Raw genomic sequence first — 25,227 nt, forward strand, 5'->3', positions numbered from 1 at the left:
AATTAACTAGTGTCTGCTATGAACTTATTTAATTATCATATTAACTCCAAGAGTGGACTCAACAAGAAACACTTATTTATTATTCATAGAGTAATCAAACTCCAACTAGCTAGGTTCCGAATAATAACGCCCTCGTTTCGAGCTCCTCTTGTGAATGTTATCAAACGAGACTCAGCTCGCGCACGATTCAATATAATAGCAATCCTAGGACCTCTAGATATTAATCTACACTACCCAATATGCCAGGATTCTTGGGTTACGAAAATCGATTACATAATAATCATGATCTATTTAGCAGATTATTTATATAAATTCTATTCGCGCAATTATCACATGTATCATGCTCATAACTTGAATTCATACACGTTTTAGCATAATTGAAATTCTAAAACATGTTTCTACGGTGTTAGCCAATTTACTTTTCTGATTCTCCAAAGAATCGAAGATGGCTCGCGCCTTCTCCACGTGAAGATCTTGATTAATAGACCACGGATCTTCTGACTGGTCCCCGGACAGTACGTTAATATCAGTGTGGGCTGATCTCACCAAAGTACAAGGACTCGAATAATGGAGGATAGAAAGAACTGCTCACGGAGGGAGCTGGAGGACGAAAATTTCGTTCTCTCCTACACACTGAAGGGGGTGAAATTTTAGTCACTAAAATTTTGTGTCTTCTGTCTCCTTTAATACATACTTATATTCGAATATTACGAACAGCCACTACAGAAGTAATATTGCACTCCCCATCCAAATCTGATATTACAAGTAATTCGGGTTTCCAATATTTATTATTATTTATTTCCCGCGCTTAAGATAGAAAAGTTCATTAATTAACTAGTGTCTGCTATGAACTTATTTAATTATCATATTAACTCCAAGAGTGGACTCAACAAGAAACACTTATTTATTATTCATAGAGTAATCAAACTCCAACTAGCTAGGTTCCGAATAATAACGCCCTCGTTTCGAGCTCCTCTTGTGAATGTTATCAAACGAGACTCAGCTCGCGCACGATTCAATATAATAGCAATCCTAGGACCTCTAGATATTAATCTACACTACCCAATATGCCAGGATTCTTGGGTTACGAAAATCGATTACATAATAATCATGATCTATTTAGCAGATTATTTATATAAATTCTATTCGCGCAATTATCACATGTATCATGCTCATAACTTGAATTCATACACGTTTTAGCGTAATTGAAATTCTAAAACTTGTTTCTACGGTGTTAGCCAATTTACTTTTCTGATTCTCCAAAGAATCGAAGATGGCTCGCGCCTTCTCCACGTGAAGATCTTGATTAATAGACCACGGATCTTCTGACTGGTCCCCGGACAGTACGTTAATATCAGTGTGGGCTGATCTCACCAAAGTACAAGGACTCGAATAATGGAGGATAGAAAGAACTGCTCACGGAGTGAGCTGGAGGACGAAAATTTCGTTCTCTCCTACACACTGAAGGGGGTGAAATTTTAGTCACTAAAATTGTGTGTCTTCTGTCTCCTTTAATACATACTTATATTCGAATATTACGAACAGCCACTACAGAAGTAATATTGCACTCCCCATCCAAATCTGATATTACAAGTAATTCGGGTTTCCAATATTTATTATTATTTATTTCCCGCGCTTAAGATAGAAAAGTTCATTAATTAATTAGTGTCTGCTATGAACTTAATTAATTATCATATTAACTCCAAGAGTGGACTCAACAAGAAACACTTATTTATTATTCATAGAGTAATCAAACTCCAACTAGCTAGGTTCCGAATAATAACGCCCTCGTTTCGAGCTCCTCTTGTGAATGTTATCAAACGAGACTCAGCTCGCGCACGATTCAATATAATAGCAATCCTAGGACCTCTAGATATTAATCTACACTACCCAATATGCCAGGATTCTTGGGTTACGAAAATCGATTACATAATAATCATGATCTATTTAGCAGATTATTTATATAAATTCTATTCGCGCAATTATCACATGTATCATGCTCATAACTTGAATTCATACACGTTTTAGCATAATTGAAATTCTAAAACATGTTTCTACGGTGTTAGCCAATTTACTTTTCTGATTCTCCAAAGAATCGAAGATGGCTCGCGCCTTCTCCACGTGAAGATCTTGATTAATAGACCACGGATCTTCTGACTGGTCCCCGGACAGTACGTTAATATCAGTGTGGGCTGATCTCACCAAAGTACAAGGACTCGAATAATGGAGGATAGAAAGAACTGCTCACGGAGGGAGCTGGAGGACGAAAATTTCGTTCTCTCCTACACACTGAAGGGGGTGAAATTTTAGTCACTAAAATTATGTGTCTTCTGTCTCCTTTAATACATACTTATATTCGAATATTACGAACAGTCACTACAGAAGTAATATTGCACTCCCCATCCAAATCTGATATTACAAGTAATTCGGGTTTCCAATATTTATTATTATTTATTTCCCGCGCTTAAGATAGAAAAGTTCATTAATTAACTAGTGTCTGCTATGAACTTATTTAATTATCATATTAACTCCAAGAGTGGACTCAACAAGAAACACTTATTTATTATTCATAGAGTAATCAAACTCCAACTAGCTAGGTTCCGAATAATAACGCCCTCGTTTCGAGCTCCTCTTGTGAATGTTATCAAACGAGACTCAGCTCGCGCACGATTCAATATAATAGCAATCCTAGGACCTCTAGATATTAATCTACACTACCCAATATGCCAGGATTCTTGGGTTACGAAAATCGATTACATAATAATCATGATCTATTTAGCAGATTATTAATATAAATTCTATTCGCGCAATTATCACATGTATCATGCTCATAACTTGAATTCATACACGTTTAGCGTAATTGAAATTCTAAAACATGTTTCTACGGTGTTAGCCAATTTACTTTTCTGATTCTCCAAAGAATCGAAGATGGCTCGCGCCTTCTCCACGTGAAGATCTTGATTAATAGACCACGGATCTTCTGACTGGTCCCCGGACAGTACGTTAATATCAGTGTGGGCTGATCTCACCAAAGTACAAGGACTCGAATAATGGAGGATAGAAAGAACTGCTCACGGAGGGAGCTGGAGGACGAAAATTTCGTTCTCTCCTACACACTGAAGGGGGTGAAATTTTAGTCACTAAAATTGTGTGTCTTCTGTCTCCTTTAATACATACTTATATTCGAATATTACGAACAGCCACTACAGAAGTAATATTGCACTCCCCATCCAAATCTGATATTACAAGTAATTCGGGTTTCCAATATTTATTATTATTTATTTCCCGCGCTTAAGATAGAAAAGTTCATTAATTAACTAGTGTCTGCTATGAACTTATTTAATTATCATATTAACTCCAAGAGTGGACTCAACAAGAAACACTTATTTATTATTCATAGAGTAATCAAACTCCAACTAGCTAGGTTCCGAATAATAACGCCCTCGTTTCGAGCTCCTCTTGTGAATGTTATCAAACGAGACTCAGCTCGCGCACGATTCAATATAATAGCAATCCTAGGACCTCTAGATATTAATCTACACTACCCAATATGCCAGGATTCTTGGGTTACGAAAATCGATTACATAATAATCATGATCTATTTAGCAGATTATTTATATAAATTCTATTCGCGCAATTATCACATGTATCATGCTCATAACTTGAATTCATACACGTTTTAGCATAATTGAAATTCTAAAACATGTTTCTACGGTGTTAGCCAATTTACTTTTCTGATTCTCCAAAGAATCGAAGATGGCTCGCGCCTTCTCCACGTGAAGATCTTGATTAATAGACCACGGATCTTCTGACTGGTCCCCGGACAGTACGTTAATATCAGTGTGGGCTGATCTCACCAAAGTACAAGGACTCGAATAATGGAGGATAGAAAGAACTGCTCACGGAGGGAGCTGGAGGACGAAAATTTCGTTCTCTCCTACACACTGAAGGGGGTGAAATTTTAGTCACTAAAATTATGTGTCTTCTGTCTCCTTTAATACATACTTATATTCGAATATTACGAACAGTCACTACAGAAGTAATATTGCACTCCCCATCCAAATCTGATATTACAAGTAATTCGGGTTTCCAATATTTATTATTATTTATTTCCCGCGCTTAAGATAGAAAAGTTCATTAATTAACTAGTGTCTGCTATGAACTTATTTAATTATCATATTAACTCCAAGAGTGGACTCAACAAGAAACACTTATTTATTATTCATAGAGTAATCAAACTCCAACTAGCTAGGTTCCGAATAATAACGCCCTCGTTTCGAGCTCCTCTTGTGAATGTTATCAAACGAGACTCAGCTCGCGCACGATTCAATATAATAGCAATCCTAGGACCTCTAGATATTAATCTACACTACCCAATATGCCAGGATTCTTGGGTTACGAAAATCGATTACATAATAATCATGATCTATTTAGCAGATTATTAATATAAATTCTATTCGCGCAATTATCACATGTATCATGCTCATAACTTGAATTCATACACGTTTAGCGTAATTGAAATTCTAAAACATGTTTCTACGGTGTTAGCCAATTTACTTTTCTGATTCTCCAAAGAATCGAAGATGGCTCGCGCCTTCTCCACGTGAAGATCTTGATTAATAGACCACGGATCTTCTGACTGGTCCCCGGACAGTACGTTAATATCAGTGTGGGCTGATCTCACCAAAGTACAAGGACTCGAATAATGGAGGATAGAAAGAACTGCTCACGGAGGGAGCTGGAGGACGAAAATTTCGTTCTCTCCTACACACTGAAGGGGGTGAAATTTTAGTCACTAAAATTGTGTGTCTTCTGTCTCCTTTAATACATACTTATATTCGAATATTACGAACAGCCACTACAGAAGTAATATTGCACTCCCCATCCAAATCTGATATTACAAGTAATTCGGGTTTCCAATATTTATTATTATTTATTTCCCGCGCTTAAGATAGAAAAGTTCATTAATTAACTAGTGTCTGCTATGAACTTATTTAATTATCATATTAACTCCAAGAGTGGACTCAACAAGAAACACTTATTTATTATTCATAGAGTAATCAAACTCCAACTAGCTAGGTTCCGAATAATAACGCCCTCGTTTCGAGCTCCTCTTGTGAATGTTATCAAACGAGACTCAGCTCGCGCACGATTCAATATAATAGCAATCCTAGGACCTCTAGATATTAATCTACACTACCCAATATGCCAGGATTCTTGGGTTACGAAAATCGATTACATAATAATCATGATCTATTTAGCAGATTATTTATATAAATTCTATTCGCGCAATTATCACATGTATCATGCTCATAACTTGAATTCATACACGTTTTAGCATAATTGAAATTCTAAAACATGTTTCTACGGTGTTAGCCAATTTACTTTTCTGATTCTCCAAAGAATCGAAGATGGCTCGCGTCTTCTCCACGTGAAGATCTTGATTAATAGACCACGGATCTTTTGACTGGTTCCCGGACAGTACGTTAATATCAGTGTGGGCTGATCTCACCAAAGTACAAGGACTCGAATAAATGGAGGATAGAAAGAACTGCTCACGGAGGGAGCTGGAGGACGAAAATTTCGTTCTCTCCTACACACTGAAGGGGGTGAAATTTTAGTCACTAAAATTATGTGTCTTCTGTCTCCTTTAATACATACTTATATTCGAATATTACGAACAGCCACTACAGAAGTAATATTGCACTCCCCATCCAAATCTGATATTACAAGTAATTCGGGTTTCCAATATTTATTATTATTTATTTCCCGCGCTTAAGATAGAAAAGTTCATTAATTAACTAGTGTCTGCTATGAACTTATTTAATTATCATATTAACTCCAAGAGTGGACTCAACAAGAAACACATATTTATTATTCATAGAGTAATCAAACTCCAACTAGCTAGGTTCCGAATAATAACGCCCTCGTTTCGAGCTCCTCTTGTGAATGTTATCAAACGAGACTCAGCTCGCGCACGATTCAATATAATAGCAATCCTAGGACCTCTAGATATTAATCTACACTACCCAATATGCCAGGATTCTTGGGTTACGAAAATCGATTACATAATAATCATGATCTATTTAGCAGATTATTTATATAAATTCTATTCGCGCAATTATCACATGTATCATGCTCATAACTTGAATTCATACACGTTTTAGCATAATTGAAATTCTAAAACATGTTTCTACGGTGTTAGCCAATTTACTTTTCTGATTCTCCAAAGAATCGAAGATGGCTCGCGTCTTCTCCACGCGAAGATCTTGATTAATAGACCACGGATCTTCTGACTGGTTCCCGGACAGTACGTTAATATCAGTGTGGGCTGATCTCACCAAAGTACAAGGACTCGAATAATGGAGGATAGAAAGAACTGCTCACGGAGGGAGCTGGAGGACGAAAATTTCGTTCTCTCCTACACACTGAAGGGGGTGAAATTTTAGTCACTAAAATTATGTGTCTTCTGTCTCCTTCAATACATACTTATATTCGAATATTACGAACAGCCACTACAGAAGTAATATTGCACTCCCCATCCAAATCTGATATTACAAGTAATTCGGGTTTCCAATATCTATTATTATTTATTTCCCGCGCTTAAGATAGAAAAGTTCATTAATTAACTAGTGTCTGCTATGAACTTATTTAATTATCATATTAACTCCAAGAGTGGACTCAACAAGAAACACTTATTTATTATTCATAGAGTAATCAAACTCCAACTAGCTAGGTTCCGAATAATAACGCCCTCGTTTCGAGCTCCTCTTGTGAATGTTATCAAACGAGACTCAGCTCGCGCACGATTCAATATAATAGCAATCCTAGGACCTCTAGATATTAATCTACACTACCCAATATGCCAGGATTCTTGGGTTACGAAAATCGATTACATAATAATCATGATCTATTTAGCAGATTATTTATATAAATTCTATTCGCGCAATTATCACATGTATCATGCTCATAACTTGAATTCATACACGTTTTAGCATAATTGAAATTCTAAAACATGTTTCTACGGTGTTAGCCAATTTACTTTTCTGATTCTCCAAAGAATCGAAGATGGCTCGCGCCTTCTCCACGTGAAGATCTTGATTAATAGACCACGGATCTTCTGACTGGTTCCCGGACAGTACGTTAATATCAGTGTGGGCTGATCTCACCAAAGTACAAGGACTCGAATAATGGAGGATAGAAAGAACTGCTCACGGAGGGAGCTGGAGGACGAAAATTTCGTTCTCTCCTACACACTGAAGGGGGTGAAATTTTAGTCACTAAAATTATGTGTCTTCTGTCTCCTTCAATACATACTTATACTCGAATATTACGAACAGCCACTACAGAAGTAATATTGCACTCCCCATCCAAATCTGATATTACAAGTAATTCGGGTTTCCAATATCTATTATTATTTATTTCCCGCGCTTAAGATAGAAAAGTTCATTAATTAACTAGTGTCTGCTATGAACTTATTTAATTATCATATTAACTCCAAGAGTGGACTCAACAAGAAACACTTATTTATTATTCATAGAGTAATCAAACTCCAACTAGCTAGGTTCCGAATAATAACGCCCTCGTTTCGAGCTCCTCTTGTGAATGTTATCAAACGAGACTCAGCTCGCGCACGATTCAATATAATAGCAATCCTAGGACCTCTAGATATTAATCTACACTACCCAATATGCCAGGATTCTTGGGTTACGAAAATTGATTACATAATAATCATGATCTATTTAGCAGATTATTTATATAAATTCTATTCGCGCAATTATCACATGTATCATGCTCATAACTTGAATTCATACACGTTTTAGCATAATTGAAATTCTAAAAATGTTTCTACGGTGTTAGCCAATTTACTTTTCTGATTCTCCAAAGAATCGAAGATGGCTCGCGCCTTCTCCACGTGAAGATCTTGATTAATAGACCACGGATCTTCTGACTGGTTCCCGGACAGTGCGTTAATATCAGTGTGGGCTGATCTCACCAAAGTACAAGGACTCGAATAATGGAGGATAGAAAGAACTGCTCACGGAGGGAGCTGGAGGACGAAAATTTCGTTCTCTCCTACACACTGAAGGGGGTGAAATTTTAGTCACTAAAATTATGTGTCTTCTGTCTCCTTCAATACATACTTATATTCGAATATTACGAACAGCCACTACAGAAGTAATATTGCACTCCCCATCCAAATCTGATATTACAAGTAATTCGGGTTTCCAATATCTATTATTATTTATTTCCCGCGCTTAAGATAGAAAAGTTCATTAATTAACTAGTGTCTGCTATGAACTTATTTAATTATCATATTAACTCCAAGAGTGGACTCAACAAGAAACACTTATTTATTATTCATAAATTAATCAAACTCCAACTAGCTAGGTTCCGAATAATAACGCCCTCGTTTCGAGCTCCTCTTGTGAATGTTATCAAACGAGACTCAGCTCGCGCACGATTCAATATAATAGCAATCCTAGGACCTCTAGATATTAATCTACACTACCCAATATGCCAGGATTCTTGGGTTACGAAAATCGATTACATAATAATCATGATCTATTTAGCAGATTATTTATATAAATTCTATTCGCGCAATTATCACATGTATCATGCTCATAACTTGAATTCATACACGTTTTAGCATAATTGAAATTCTAAAACATGTTTCTACGGTGTTAGCCAATTTACTTTTCTGATTCTCCAAAGAATCGAAGATGGCTCGCGCCTTCTCCACGTGAAGATCTTGATTAATAGACCACGGATCTTCTGACTGGTTCCCGGACAGTACGTTAATATCAGTGTGGGCTGATCTCACCAAAGTACAAGGACTCGAATAATGGAGGATAGAAAGAACTGCTCACGGAGGGAGCTGGAGGACGAAAATTTCGTTCTCTCCTACACACTGAAGGGGGTGAAATTTTAGTCACTAAAATTATGTGTCTTCTGTCTCCTTTAATACATACTTATATTCGAATATTACGAACAGCCACTACAGAAGTAATATTGCACTCCCCATCCAAATCTGATATTAAAGTAATTCGGGTTTCCAATATTTATTATTATTTATTTCCCACGCTTAAGATAGAAAAGTTCATTAATTAATTAGTGTCTGCTATGAACTTAATTAATTATCATATTAACTCCAAGAGTGGACTCAACAAGAAACACTTATTTATTATTCATAGAGTAATCAAACTCCAACTAGCTAGGTTCCGAATAATAACGCCCTCGTTTCGAGCTCCTCTAGTGAATGTTATCAAACGAGACTCAGCTCGCGCACGATTCAATATAATAGCAATCCTAGGACCTCTAGATATTAATCTACACTACCCAATATGCCAGGATTCTTGGGTTACGAAAATTGATTACATAATAATCATGATCTATTTAGCAGATTATTTATATAAATTCTATTCGCGCAATTATCACATGTATCATGCTCATAACTTGAATTCATACACGTTTTAGCATAATTGAAATTCTAAAACATGTTTCTACGGTGTTAGCCAATTTACTTTTCTGATTCTCCAAAGAATCGAAGATGGCTCGCGCCTTCTCCACGTGAAGATCTTGATTAATAGACCACGGATCTTCTGACTGGTTCCCGGACAGTGCGTTAATATCAGTGTGGGCTGATCTCACCAAAGTACAAGGACTCGAATAATGGAGGATAGAAAGAACTGCTCACGGAGGGAGCTGGAGGACGAAAATTTCGTTCTCTCCTACACACTGAAGGGGGTGAAATTTTAGTCACTAAAATTATGTGTCTTCTGTCTCCTTTAATACATACTTATATTCGAATATTACGAACAGCCACTACAGAAGTAATATTGCACTCCCCATCCAAATCAGATATTACAAGTAATTCGGGTTTCCAATATTTATTATTATTTATTTCCCGCGCTTAAGATAGAAAAGTTCATTAATTAATTAGTGTCTGCTATGAACTTAATTAATTATCATATTAACTCCAAGAGTGGACTCAACAAGAAACACTTATTTATTATTCATAGAGTAATCAAACTCCAACTAGCTAGGTTCCGAATAATAACGCCCTCGTTTCGAGCTCCTCTTGTGAATGTTATCAAACGAGACTCAGCTCGCGCACGATTCAATATAATAGCAATCCTAGGACCTCTAGATATTAATCTACACTACCCAATATGCCAGGATTCTTGGGTTACGAAAATCGATTACATAATAATCATGATCTATTTAGCAGATTATTTATATAAATTCTATTCGCGCAATTATCACATGTATCATGCTCATAACTTGAATTCATACACGTTTTAGCATAATTGAAATTCTAAAACATGTTTCTACGGTGTTAGCCAATTTACTTTTCTGATTCTCCAAAGAATCGAAGATGGCTCGCGCCTTCTCCACGTGAAGATCTTGATTAATAGACCACGGATCTTCTGACTGGTTCCCGGACAGTACGTTAATATCAGTGTGGGCTGATCTCACCAAAGAACAAGGACTCGAATAATGGAGGATAGAAAGAACTGCTCACGGAGGGAGCTGGAGGACGAAAATTTCGTTCTCTCCTACACACTGAAGGGGGTGAAATTTTAGTCACTAAAATTATGTGTCTTCTGTCTCCTTTAATACATACTTATATTCGAATATTACGAACAGCCACTACAGAAGTAATATTGCACTCCCCATCCAAATCTGATATTACAAGTAATTCGGGTTTCCAATATTTATTATTATTTCTTTCCCGCGCTTAAGATAAAAAAGTTCATTAATTAATTAGTGTCTGCTATGAACTTAATTAATTATCATATTAACTCCAAGAGTGGACTCAACAAGAAACACTTATTTATTATTCATAGAGTAATCAAACTCCAACTAGCTAGGTTCCGAATAATAACGCCCTCGTTTCGAGCTCCTCTTGTGAATGTTATCAAACGAGACTCAGCTCGCGCACGATTCAATATAATAGCAATCCTAGGACCTCTAGATATTAATCTACACTACCCAATATGCCAGGATTCTTGGGTTACGAAAATCGATTACATAATAATCATGATCTATTTAGCAGATTATTTATATAAATTCTATTCGCGCAATTATCACATGTATCATGCTCATAACTTGAATTCATACACGTTTTAGCATAATTGAAATTCTAAAACATGTTTCTACGGTGTTAGCCAATTTACTTTTCTGATTCTCCAAAGAATCGAAGATGGCTCGCGCCTTCTCCACGTGAAGATCTTGATTAATAGACCACGGATCTTCTGACTGGTTCCCGGACAGTACGTTAATATCAGTGTGGGCTGATCTCACCAAAGTACAAGGACTCGAATAATGGAGGATAGAAAGAACTGCTCACGGAGGGAGCTGGAGGACGAAAATTTCGTTCTCTCCTACACACTGAAGGGGGTGAAATTTTAGTCACTAAAATTATGTGTCTTCTGTCTCCTTTAATACATACTTATATTCGAATATTACGAACAGCCACTACAGAAGTAATATTGCACTCCCCATCCAAATCTGATATTACAAGTAATTCGGGTTTCCAATATTTATTATTATTTATTTCCCACGCTTAAGATAGAAAAGTTCATTAATTAATTAGTGTCTGCTATGAACTTAATTAATTATCATATTAACTCCAAGAGTGGACTCAACAAGAAACACTTATTTATTATTCATAGAGTAATCAAACTCCAACTAGCTAGGTTCCGAATAATAACGCCCTCGTTTCGAGCTCCTCTTGTGAATGTTATCAAACGAGACTCAGCTCGCGCACGATTCAATATAATAGCAATCCTAGGACCTCTAGATATTAATCTACACTACCCAATATGCCAGGATTCTTGGGTTACGAAAATTGATTACATAATAATCATGATCTATTTAGCAGATTATTTATATAAATTCTATTCGCGCAATTATCACATGTATCATGCTCATAACTTGAATTCATACACGTTTTAGCATAATTGAAATTCTAAAACATGTTTCTACGGTGTTAGCCAATTTACTTTTCTGATTCTCCAAAGAATCGAAGATGGCTCGCGCCTTCTCCACGTGAAGATCTTGATTAATAGACCACGGATCTTCTGACTGGTTCCCAGACAGTGCGTTAATATCAGTGTGGGCTGATCTCACCAAAGTACAAGGACTCGAATAATGGAGGATAGAAAGAACTGCTCACGGAGGGAGCTGGAGGACGAAAATTTCGTTCTCTCCTACACACTGAAGGGGGTGAGATTTTAGTCACTAAAATTATGTGTCTTCTGTCTCCTTTAATACATACTTATATTCGAATATTACGAACAGCCACTACAGAAGTAATATTGCACTCCCCATCCAAATCGGATATTACAAGTAATTCGGGTTTCCAATATTTATTATTATTTATTTCCCGCGCTTAAGATAGAAAAGTTCATTAATTAATTAGTGTCTGCTATGACCTTAATTAATTATCATATTAACTCCAAGAGTGGACTCAACAAGAAACACTTATTTATTATTCATAGAGTAATCAAACTCCAACTAGCTAGGTTCCGAATAATAACGCCCTCGTTTCGAGCTCCTCTTGTGAATGTTATCAAATGAGACTCAGCTCGCGCACGATTCAATATAATAGCAATCCTAGGACCTCTAGATATTAATCTACACTACCCAATATGCCAGGATTCTTGGGTTACGAAAATCGATTACATAATAATCATGATCTATTTAGCAGATTATTTATATAAATTCTATTCGCGCAATTATCACATGTATCATGCTCATAACTTGAATTCATACACGTTTTAGCATAATTGAAATTCTAAAACATGTTTCTACGGTGTTAGCCAATTTACTTTTCTGATTCTCCAAAGAATCGAAGATGGCTCGCGCCTTCTCCACGTGAAGATCTTGATTAATAGACCACGGATCTTCTGACTGGTTCCCGGACAGTACCTTAATATCAGTGTGGGCTGATCTCACCAAAGTACAAGGACTCGAATAATGGAGGATAGAAAGAACTGCTCACGGAGGGAGCTGGAGGACGAAAATTTCGTTCTCTCCTACACACTGAAGGGGGTGAGATTTTAGTCACTAAAATTATGTGTCTTCTGTCTCCTTTAATACATACTTATATTCGAATATTACGAACAGCCACTACAGAAGTAATATTGCACTCCCCATCCAAATCTGATATTACAAGTAATTCGGGTTTCCAATATTTATTATTATTTATTTCCCGCGCTTAAGATAGAAAAGTTCATTAATTAATTAGTGTCTGCTATGAACTTAATTAATTATCATATTAACTCCAAAAGTGGACTCAACAAGAAACACTTATTTATTATTCATAGAGTAATCAAACTCCAACTAGCTAGGTTCCGAATAATAACGCCCTCGTTTCGAGCTCCTCTTGTGAATGTTATCAAACGAGACTCAGCTCGCGCACGATTCAATATAATAGCAATCCTAGGACCTCTAGATATTAATCTACACTACCCAATATGCCAGGATTCTTGGGTTACGAAAATCGATTACATAATAATCATGATCTATTTAGCAGATTATTTATATAAATTCTCTTCGCGCAATTATCACATGTATCATGCTCATAACTTGAATTCATACACGTTTTAGCATAATTGAAATTCTAAAACATGTTTCTACGGTGTTAGCCAATTTACTTTTCTGATTCTCCAAAGAATCGAAGATGGCTCGCGCCTTCTCCACGTGAAGATCTTGATTAATAGACCACGGATCTTCTGACTGGTTCCCGGACAGTACGTTAATATCAGTGTGGGCTGATCTCACCAAAGTACAAGGACTCGAATAATGGAGGATAGAAAGAACTGCTCACGGAGGGAGCTGGAGGACGAAAATTTCGTTCTCTCCTACACACTGAAGGGGGTGAAATTTTAGTCACTAAAATTATGTGTCTTCTGTCTCCTTTAATACATACTTATATTCGAATATTACGAACAGCCACTACAGAAGTAATATTGCACTCCCCATCCAAATCTGATATTACAAGTAATTCGGGTTTCCAATATTTATTATTATTTATTTCCCGCGCTTAAGATAGAAAAGTTCATTAATTAATTAGTGTCTGCTATGAACTTAATTAATTATCATATTAACTCCAAGAGTGGACTCAACAAGAAACACTTATTTATTATTCATAGAGTAATCAAACTCCAACTAGCTAGGTTCCGAATAATAACGCCCTCGTTTCGAGCTCCTCTTGTGAATGTTATCAAACGAGACTCAGCTCGCGCACGATTCAATATAATAGCAATCCTAGGACCTCTAGATATTAATCTACACTACCCAATATGCCAGGATTCTTGGGTTACGAAAATTGATTACATAATAATCATGATCTATTTAGCAGATTATTTATATAAATTCTATTCGCGCAATTATCACATGTATCATGCTCATAACTTGAATTCATACACGTTTTAGCATAATTGAAATTCTAAAACATGTTTCTACGGTGTTAGCCAATTTACTTTTCTGATTCTCCAAAGAATCGAAGATGGCTCGCGCCTTCTCCACGTGAAGATCTTGATTAATAGACCACGGATCTTCTGACTGGTTCCCAGACAGTGCGTTAATATCAGTGTGGGCTGATCTCACCAAAGTACAAGGACTCGAATAATGGAGGATAGAAAGAACTGCTCACGGAGGGAGCTGGAGGACGAAAATTTCGTTCTCTCCTACACACTGAAGGGGGTGAGATTTTAGTCACTAAAATTATGTGTCTTCTGTCTCCTTTAATACATACTTATATTCGAATATTACGAACAGCCACTACAGAAGTAATATTGCACTCCCCATCCAAATCGGATATTACAAGTAATTCGGGTTTCCAATATTTATTATTATTTATTTCCCGCGCTTAAGATAGAAAAGTTCATTAATTAATTAGTGTCTGCTATGACCTTAATTAATTATCATATTAACTCCAAGAGTGGACTCAACAAGAAACACTTATTTATTATTCATAGAGTAATCAAACTCCAACTAGCTAGGTTCCGAATAATAACGCCCTCGTTTCGAGCTCCTCTTGTGAATGTTATCAAATGAGACTCAGCTCGCGCACGATTCAATATAATAGCAATCCTAGGACCTCTAGATATTAATCTACACTACCCAATATGCCAGGATTCTTGGGTTACGAAAATCGATTACATAATAATCATGATCTATTTAGCAGATTATTTATATAAATTCTATTCGCGCAATTATCACATGTATCATGCTCATAACTTGAATTCATACACGTTTTAGCATAATTGAAATTCTAAAACATGTTTCTACGGTGTTAGCCAATTTACTTTTCTGATTCTCCAAAGAATCGAAGATGGCTCGCGCCTTCTCCACGTGAAGATCTTGATTAATAGACCACGGATCTTCTGACTGGTTCCCGGACAGTACCTTAATATCAGTGTGGGCTGATCTCACCAAAGTACAAGGACTCGAATAATGGAGGATAGAAAGAACTGCTCACGGAGGGAGCTGGAGGACGAAAATTTCGTTCTCTCCTACACACTGAAGGGGGTGAGATTTTAGTCACTAAAATTATGTGTCTTCTGTCTCCTTTAATACATACTTATATTCGAATATTACGAACAGCCACTACAGAAGTAATATTGCACTCCCCATCCAAATCTGATATTACAAGTAATTCGGGTTTCCAATATTTATTATTATTTATTTCCCGCGCTTAAGATAGAAAAGTTCATTAATTAATTAGTGTCTGCTATGAACTTAATTAATTATCATATTAACTCCAAAAGTGGACTCAACAAGAAACACTTATTTATTATTCATAGAGTAATCAAACTCCAACTAGCTAGGTTCCGAATAATAACGCCCTCGTTTCGAGCTCCTCTTGTGAATGTTATCAAACGAGACTCAGCTCGCGCACGATTCAATATAATAGCAATCCTAGGACCTCTAGATATTAATCTACACTACCCAATATGCTAGGATTCTTGGGTTACGAAAATCGATTACATAATAATCATGATCTATTTAGCAGATTATTTATATAAATTCTCTTCGCGCAATTATCACATGTATCATGCTCATAACTTGAATTCATACACGTTTTAGCATAATTGAAATTCTAAAACATGTTTCTACGGTGTTAGCCAATTTACTTTTCTGATTCTCCAAAGAATCGAAGATGGCTCGCGCCTTCTCCACGTGAAGATCTTGATTAATAGACCACGGATCTTCTGACTGGTTCCCGGACAGTACGTTAATATCAGTGTGGGCTGATCTCACCAAAGTACAAGGACTCGAATAATGGAGGATAGAAAGAACTGCTCACGGAGGGAGCTGGAGGACGAAAATTTCGTTCTCTCCTACACACTGAAGGGGGTGAAATTTTAGTCACTAAAATTATGTGTCTTCTGTCTCCTTTAATACATACTTATATTCGGATATTACGAACAGCCACTACAGAAGTAATATTGCACTCCCCATCCAAATCTGATATTACAAGTAATTCGGGTTTCCAATATTTATTATTATTTATTTCCCGCGCTTAAGATAGAAAAGTTCATTAATTAATTAGTGTCTGCTATGAACTTAATTAATTATCATATTAACTCCAAGAGTGGACTCAACAAGAAACGCTTATTTATTATTCATAGAGTAATCAAACTCCAACTAGCTAGGTTCCGAATAATAACGCCCTCGTTTCGAGCTCCTCTTGTGAATGTTATCAAACGAGACTCAGCTCGCGCACGATTCAATATAATAGCAATCCTAGGACCTCTAGATATTAATCTACACTACCCAATATGCCAGGATTCTTGGGTTACGAAAATCGATTACATAATAATCATGATCTATTTAGCAGATTATTTATATAAATTCTATTCGCGCAATTATCACATGTATCATGCTCATAACATGAATTCATACACGTTTTAGCATAATTGAAATTCTAAAACATGTTTCTACGGTGTTAGCCAATTTACTTTTCTGATTCTCCAAAGAATCGAAGATGGCTCGCGCCTTCTCCACGTGAAGATCTTGATTAATAGACCACGGATCTTCTGACTGGTTCCCGGACAGTACGTTAATATCAGTGTGGGCTGATCTCACCAAAGTACAAGGACTCGAATAATGGAGGATAGAAAGAACTGCTCACGGAGGGAGCTGGAGGACTAAAATTTCGTTCTCTCCTACACACTGAAGGGGGTGAAATTTTAGTCACTAAAATTATGTGTCTTCTGTCTCCTTTAATACATACTTATATTCGAATATTACGAACAGCCACTACAGAAGTAATATTGCACTCCCCATCCAAATCTGATATTACAAGTAATTCGGGTTTCCAATATTTATTATTATTTATTTCCCGCGCTTAAGATAGAAAAGTTCATTAATTAATTAGTGTCTGCTATGAACTTAATTAATTATCATATTAACTCCAAGAGTGGACTCAACAAGAAACGCTTATTTATTATTCATAGAGTAATCAAACTCCAACTAGCTAGGTTCCGAATAATAACGCCCTCGTTTCGAGCTCCTCTTGTGAATGTTATCAAACGAGACTTAGCTCGCGCACGATTCAATATAATAGCAATCCTAGGACCTCTAGATATTAATCTACACTACCCAATATGCCAGGATTCTTGGGTTACGAAAATCGATTACATAATAATCATGATCTATTTAGCAGATTATTTATATAAATTCTATTCGCGCAATTATCACATGTATCATGCTCATAACTTGAATTCATACACGTTTTAGCATAATTGAAATTCTAAAACATGTTTCTACGGTGTTAGCCAATTTACTTTTCTGATTCTCCAAAGAATCGAAGATGGCTCGCGCCTTCTCCACGTGAAGATCTTGATTAATAGACCACGGATCTTCTGACTTGTAATACCCGCTCTTTGTTACCTTTTCTTTAAGACTAATGTCAACCTAGAGAAATGTTTGTTGTTTTCAAATCAGAAATATTAGTCGATGGTCTTGCTTGGTTGCTAATTTGAAGAGTGTCGATCAAACTAAAACAGATTTTCGTATATACGTGTGAAATACAATAAACGTCAAGAAATAAAAATGATTTACACATGTGTTGACAAAAAAAAAAAAAAGAATTTAAGAATACAAATATACAAAGAGTTGGGCCTCGACTCTCGAACACGAGATTTCTTTCGGCCCAAAGACTTAGAGGGCAGCCCGAAGGCCCGTGCAGCCAGCCCGACTGCCTCGTCTCGATCCCAGGCCACATCCCCAATTTTTTTTTAAAAAAACCCTTTTCCTTTATCTGCCATTAAACCTGCAAGAACCTACAAAACTAATAAATATTTTAGATTACTTTTCCCAACATCAAACCAAACAAGGAAGGAGGCATCCTTTCTTTACCAAAGGAGGTCTAAATGATCCCAAAATGGGAGGTACACTCCTACACAGCCAATGCACCAAACCGAGAGCTGTATGTGAAAACAAAAATTCTTAAAACTTAGGAGTACAAGGCTGCAAACCTGTGTACTAAGTAATAAATGAATGAAGGGACAACTGAGATAAAACATTTAGAATTTACCTCTCATTGCTGCCAAGAATTTGAGACTTGCCTCTTTTGGAGTGGCAACCTATCCTTTGACCGATACCTTGCTGATCAGCTAGCCCAAAACGTGTCCCTCCAGCTGCGCCAAATCAGCCCAAACCGAACAGCCACCTGCTTCCCCTGCACATCAAACAAAGTAACCTAATGAAGGTAGTACTTATGTTTCAAGAAAGAGACAAAGGAAGTAAACTAAAGGTGCCATCTGCAGCATGAAAACAAAGAGCTTTGACAGCCATTTAAGGCCTCACGAGTACACCACACTTCGCCTATATAAACCACCATAAACCGCCCCTGACTCCCTCCCCAGAAACCACAAATTCACTCACAATCAAGGAGTGCAGCAAGGAATCGGGAGGAGCAAGAAGGCGAGGAGGGGCAGCGGCAACACGGAGAAGCAGCCGTAAAACGAGAATCGCAAAGGAGAGGTATTCCATAGCCCACCCTCACCAATGCATCATGATAGCCAATCATAGATAATCAAGAACTTAGAACTATAGGTGCTCAAAAATCCAATGTGAACTTAGCAATATCGACTGATAGAACCCATACTTTGAGTAAGAATACAAACCAACACAGTAGGCCTCATGTACAAGTTTTGATATCAAAGTTTTCCCCAATTAAATTACTACCCAAGATGGTTTCAACATCACACAGTAAGATACACTAAGACTTCATCTTTGAAACATAGTATTGTTACAAGGAAATAAATGAGAGGAAAAAAAACTTAGCTTTGGAGCAAGGAGTGATGGGAGAGCTGCCGGACGGCGAGCTGCGATGACGGCGGTAGAGAATTCGCCGGAGGGAGCCAGGAGAACGCCGGAGGCAGGGAGAAAGAGAGGCGATGCCTCCTTCCTGTCGGCGACTCCGCTAATAAAGATGAGGCGACGGCGGGCTGGTCTTCAAGGCGGGCCAAGCCGCGTCTACCTCAGCCGGAGACGTCGGCGACGGCGCTGAATCGCCGAGAACGAGCAAAGGATGAGCGGAGAGGGGAATTTCAGAGGCGCGGCGTAGCAGCCGAAGGAGGGAGAGATTAGAAGGGAAGAAGGAGAGAGAGAGTTGGAGCAGCGGCGACGGCGGAGCTCGCCGCGCGATAACGGCGACACAGGCGCGCCGTCGATCCAGAGCTGGAGCCGGCGACGAAGGGGGGGGAGATGCGCCGTCGTTCCTCTCCAAAGCAAGGATTAGGAATTGGGGTTTTTGATTTTGATTTTGGGGATTTTGTGTTTTGAGAGAGAGAGGCCGATAGTTTTGAGGGAGGAAGAAATTGGGCCTCTTTCATTTGGGCCTCTCCTTTTCTTCTTTTGGGCCTCTATAAATTAAATGCATGGGCTAAGGTTTTGTTAATTAATGGACCAATTCTTTAAATAATCTAAGGAGTTGGGCTAATAATTAAAATAAAATGGGAGTTTGCTCTAGCCTAATTAAATCATGAGCCCACCTATGTTGCTAAATCAAATAATTGAGGTTAAGTAATGGTCCGCTAAATTTTTTTTCACGATGATAAATTTAATTCCCAGACTTTAGTATTAGCGCTCGAGTAATTTATGGTGCGAAATGATGAAAAGACCTCGAGTCTATTTTAGTACTCAGGGACTCTTTTTTATGAATTAAGGAAAAGGAATAAAATGATCACGCACTTAGGATGCATCCACGTTTAAGCTTAATTGATTTATCAAAGTCTAATTAAATATTATGCTATTTCCTAAAGGGGCGTCTACGAACGTCATCTAAGGCCAAGTTAAGGAAATTACGGAAAGAGCTTTAGCTTTTGAGGTGGGCATTTCTTTCAAAATGTGATTTCAGTATGAAAATGTGAATCTTTGCTCAAGTATGTTGTCATGCCATGTTTTGTTTTATGATTACCTATCTGCTTGGCTATGCCAAATCAAGTTAAATCGAATTCGGGTCCCAGTAGGGCCGCAAACCCTACTCGGACTAGTGTACACATAAGGGGACCGTGAGCTAACAAAAGGGGTTGGCCGGTCCAGTGACCGTCGTGGAATGTGGCCACATTCCCGGTTCACATCAGTTTCAGATATGGTATATCTATGTTATGTGATTGCGCAATCAAATCTTTACTAAAGGAAAAGTATTTTAGTGACTCGGGTCTTTTTAAGTAAAACCCCGTGATCACTCAACTCTGGCATTGACAATTAAAGATAAAACCATTTTTGGCAATGTGCCCACTGAGTATATCAAATACTCAGCCCTGCATGTTATTTTCAAATGTGCAGGTTGAACGTGTACGAGGAGGCGAAGGTGTTGGGACAAGACTTTTAAATAAGTAGTTAGGTAACCCAAAGTAGCATGTCTTCATACGTGCTATTTTGTCTTGGACTCTTCCGCTGCAAATCTAGAATTAAGTGCTAGAAAGCTATGAACTTAGTCTTGATACTCTGAACACGTTTTGACTATGAACCCATATGCCTTTGATACTATTGATTTAAGTGATTTCATCCTTTTATTGTTGTCCCTTGATTATTGAGAATTTTTAGTCGCGAAATAGCTACGCTCACTAGCACTAGGGAGTTGTGGTCGTGACAGAGTGGTATCAGAGCACCGTTCTTTCGCTCTGGACCCAAGAACCTTCTTTTCAAGCCTTAGTCGAGAATGATAGTACTAGACTAGGATAGTACTAAAATGGAAAGCTTAAAAGGACCCAACACCTCGACTCGTCACGTTCAACTGCAGCAATGAGGTAAGAAAGAAGTTTTTACCAGAAAAATTTTCAGTTATTCATGAAAGAACTTGAAAAAAAAAATGATTTCTTTTTGAAGATATTGTGAAAATATTCAGGGTTTTCAAGGAAAAGCATGTAAATTCCATTTTTCCTACGAACCATGGAATTTCAAGTTTAAATTGTTAAGCATAAGGATGTCTTTGAGACAAATGCTAAAGTATTATCAGTTACACATGCTCGATTATGTGAAGTATGATGATAGATTAAGGAACTTTTTAGGAAGTTACGGAATGACTAACGCATGCGAACATAGAATGCCTAAGAAGTACGTTAGACTAAACGCTCTTGAACAGAGTTGTAAGTTGATGACTTCCTTACCGCTTTTCTAAGCGATAAAATGAACGAGTATATGCAAGTTAGGGCAAACCCCTAATTTTGTTTTAAGAATGAGGAAATATAGATGAATGTGTCTAAAAGTGGACCCCACACCTTTTCCTCTACCCTATCTCTTGACGAGACCACGATCCATGATGTTGTAATTGGAACAATTCCAAATGTACAAGAATGAACCTAACAATTTATAAATAACCCATCTATTCTTAGATGGTAACGATCAGACGAGATACGAGAAACTACCTACGGCACATGGGCGTCTGTTGAACGTTTTAAATGATGGGAACAACATGAAGTTCCCTTTGTCTTCATGAACTCAATCATAATCAAAATGAGCGTACCCTTGATCTAGTAAAGGAGGTGTATCCTTACACGAAAAGATATCGTACTTACGATCAAATTAAGTGATCCAGTCTTGCGTAGCAAGTCAAGGAGGCTACGTGATCTAGAAACAATGCTTATAGCACGCTGTGAAGCACGATGGAGAGTGCAATGTTTTACGAGAATGAACGTCCTGACTTATCGAGATCATTATGAAAATATGACCTTCAACGACAGCTATTAGTTGTAACACCAGGAATCCTAGCTTGGAATCTATGGTTTCCTGGAACGCTCTGATCATGTACAAGCTCCGAAAGAACAAACAAGAAAGTGTCACATAAGTGGAACAGATGATTATGATCAACAGTACTTACTTGGATTCCCATCGATTTCTTTCTATGAACCTCCTTAATGAAAATGCCCTCGTCTACTTTAGACCTTAGATTGACTTGGATTTATGCAACTAATGCCTCATTTTTTTTTCTCCTACGAAAGTTGTGACTCTCTTTCAATTTGTTGGCTATAGTAGTTGAGCTCATTGTTCAGAAAATGTAAGGTGTTGACTTCATAAGCTCCGGTCATAAACCTTCGACTCTAAAGTTGCTTACGGCCATGCCCTCCAGAATAATCTCATTTTGAACATCCTGAACAAGGGTGTCCTGCCGTCTTTTTAAGACTTTTGATTGACTCACGTTTTTGCAAGTAATAAGTCACTATCATTTTATTTATTTATTTTTTTTTTACGAAAATGGTGACTTACTTTCAAATCTTAAATTCGAAAGACTTATATGTTCTCAAGCATCTTTGTTGTTTGTTGTCCCCCGTATGACCCACCATTGATAAAATCAATATCCCAGATTCTTTAACTCTCACGGTATAACTTCACCCTTAAGTTGCTGATTTTTTCAGACATTTCTTCTCAGAGAATGGCACAATAAGTGGAACTTTTGTTCACCTCCTTATTTGGCAACCATATTGTGACTATTTCGTTCTTATATGAGTGAATTTTTCTTGTCCAGTTCCACTACATGCATTATTTCTAGCTCAAGATTTCTTTCTGAAACACTAAGTTAAGGCTAATGTATTGCATTTTCCTTGATGGTAGTTGACTTTTCCAAAAATATTTCTTTCACTTTGGTCGCTACCTGTGAATCCATTGATGTATTTCCATGATTTCCACATTATAATGTTGGTGAACCATGATCAACGTTAATCAATGGCAATTGTTTACATTTCTAAACCCTCTTGCGACTAATCATCTGAGATCTTGACATGTTGAAATCATCATCCTTGATGTCCGGATCTAGTCAATTTGAACGGACAATTTAACCATCTTATTTGACAAGCCTACTATGGAAATTGAGAGTTCATACAGTATCATCTTATTCTCATGACCTACCTCATGTTCTTTCAAGTTCCCATAAGAATTGAATTCACAAATTCGATGGGTTTAAGTATTTGAAACCATTTGAACCTTGAAGTTCTTTGAATGGATACGATAAGTTCAATTGAACTTAGTACTTGCCTTCAAAATCAATTGTCACGATTTGAGGTCGAAAATTCACAACAGTCGAGCAAGAGATGTTATTCTTATCCCTTTGGATATTCTATAGTCCTTTCAATAAAAGAAATTTGCAGTCATGCTTCTTCTAGGTGACATCAGTACCTATCCAAGTTAAGACTGTTTGATTAATCATCGAGTTCTTAGTACAAGGCAATCACGAAGGGCATAGTTGTTTGGACTTTTCGCACTTGTGTGCCGCCGGTCACGAGCTGCTATGGGATGGATCGTTACGCTATATACATAGAATGTAGGCCACAAAAAGAGAAATGTAAAGGAATCTTATATACGTACAGACCTAATGACTTTTCGTTGTGCAAGACTTATTTATCTAAGTGATTAATCGTTTGGGGCACAAATAACAAAGTGAACTAGGAGAGCCACGAGGAAATGGAGATCAAGATCATCGTTAGGTAACGAAATCTAGTGAAAATATGAACACTCTCATAGATTACGTTTTAATGAACGGATGTCTTCGACAAGAGGAAAATCATCTGAGATATGGCGCAATAAAACCAACGAATGAAGGAACGATCGGGAAAACGAAAACGTACTTCAAATGAGAATAAGAAGCAACAACTTGCCCCAAAACCATCGCAGAATGGCGGTAGAGAAGCCGATCTCAATAAGAAGGTTGAGTACCGACCTAAGGCCCATCCCCGCGCTAAGTGGTCAAGAAACCACCGTGGAAAGTGCATAGTTAGGACACATAGGTGCCTTAATTGTGGCAGAAGCGGACATTTCTCCAGGGAATGCTGTACAAGAATACTAGGACAGGAGGGAGGCAGGACTATTAAGGGCAGCGTCCGTAGTTGCGGGCACTTCAAGCTGAGCCAAGAAGAAAGACAGTCCTAATCACCATATCACCAGCGGCAGCTACGCCAGAGGTTTCCCACTCAGACTATAGTTACTGCACCGAGGCAGAAACAGCCTAAGATTGAGCAGGGAACCAAGAGCAAGACAATTTAGCAAGTATGGGAACTCTCCTCAACATACCTATTGTCATTCTTTCATGTCAGCACCTTGCGTGGATACTTTAGAATTGCCTACTGATGAAATCGAACATAAGATGAGGGTGTTCTCACCCATAGGAGGCCTTAAAGATACCTCACGAACTTGCTCGAACGTAGAATTCACTATGGGAAACCTTAAGTTAGTGGCTCACAATTTACATGTAACGTTGATGTGGAACGTCGACATCATATTGGGAATGGATTGGTTAGCCGAGAACTACGCTACCATTCTTTGTAAGGAAAGGCAGATCTCTGTGCAATACCCAGGGAAAGAACCCACAATCTTTCACGGAATATCCGTGAGGCGACGAAAGTCCATAGATTCTGCGCTACAAGCGGCCACTATGATAAGGAAAGGATGCTCTGCATACCTCGTTTATCTGAATGGAGAAGAGAAAGAGGACCGTAAGATTGAGGATGTAGAAGTGGTACGAGAATTCCCAGATGTCTTTTCGGACGCACTACCAGGATTGCCGCCAGACAGGCAATTAGAATTCACAATCGATCTCGAACCAGGATCGGCCTCGGTATCGAAGGCACCATACAGAATGGCGCCTAAAGAGTTAGAAGAACTCAAGATACAGCTACAGGAATTACTAGACCTCGGTTTCATCCGACCCAGTGTGTCACCATGGGGCGCACCAGTGCTCTTCGTGAAGAAGAAGGACGGAACACTGAG

General features: G+C 37.8%; 1 long non-coding RNA gene across 1 annotated transcript; it reads right to left on the reverse strand.

The window, feature by feature from the left end:
• Positions 1–18,045: 18,045 nt before the first annotated feature.
• On the reverse strand, positions 18,046–19,811 carry LOC148923149 (uncharacterized). The gene is made up of 3 exons (XR_016132621.1): positions 18,557–19,811; positions 18,379–18,446; positions 18,046–18,302 (listed from the first exon to the last, which is right to left on the reverse strand). It is a non-coding gene; the product is annotated as an uncharacterized LOC148923149 (long non-coding RNA).
• Positions 19,812–25,227: the final 5,416 nt, after the last annotated feature.

The sequence above is a fragment of the Salvia hispanica genome, chromosome 6 (assembly GCF_029641045.1).
Source record: "Salvia hispanica isolate PSC_SH4W2 chromosome 6, Shi_PSC_v1, whole genome shotgun sequence".
Taxonomy (NCBI): domain Eukaryota; kingdom Viridiplantae; phylum Streptophyta; class Magnoliopsida; order Lamiales; family Lamiaceae; genus Salvia; species Salvia hispanica.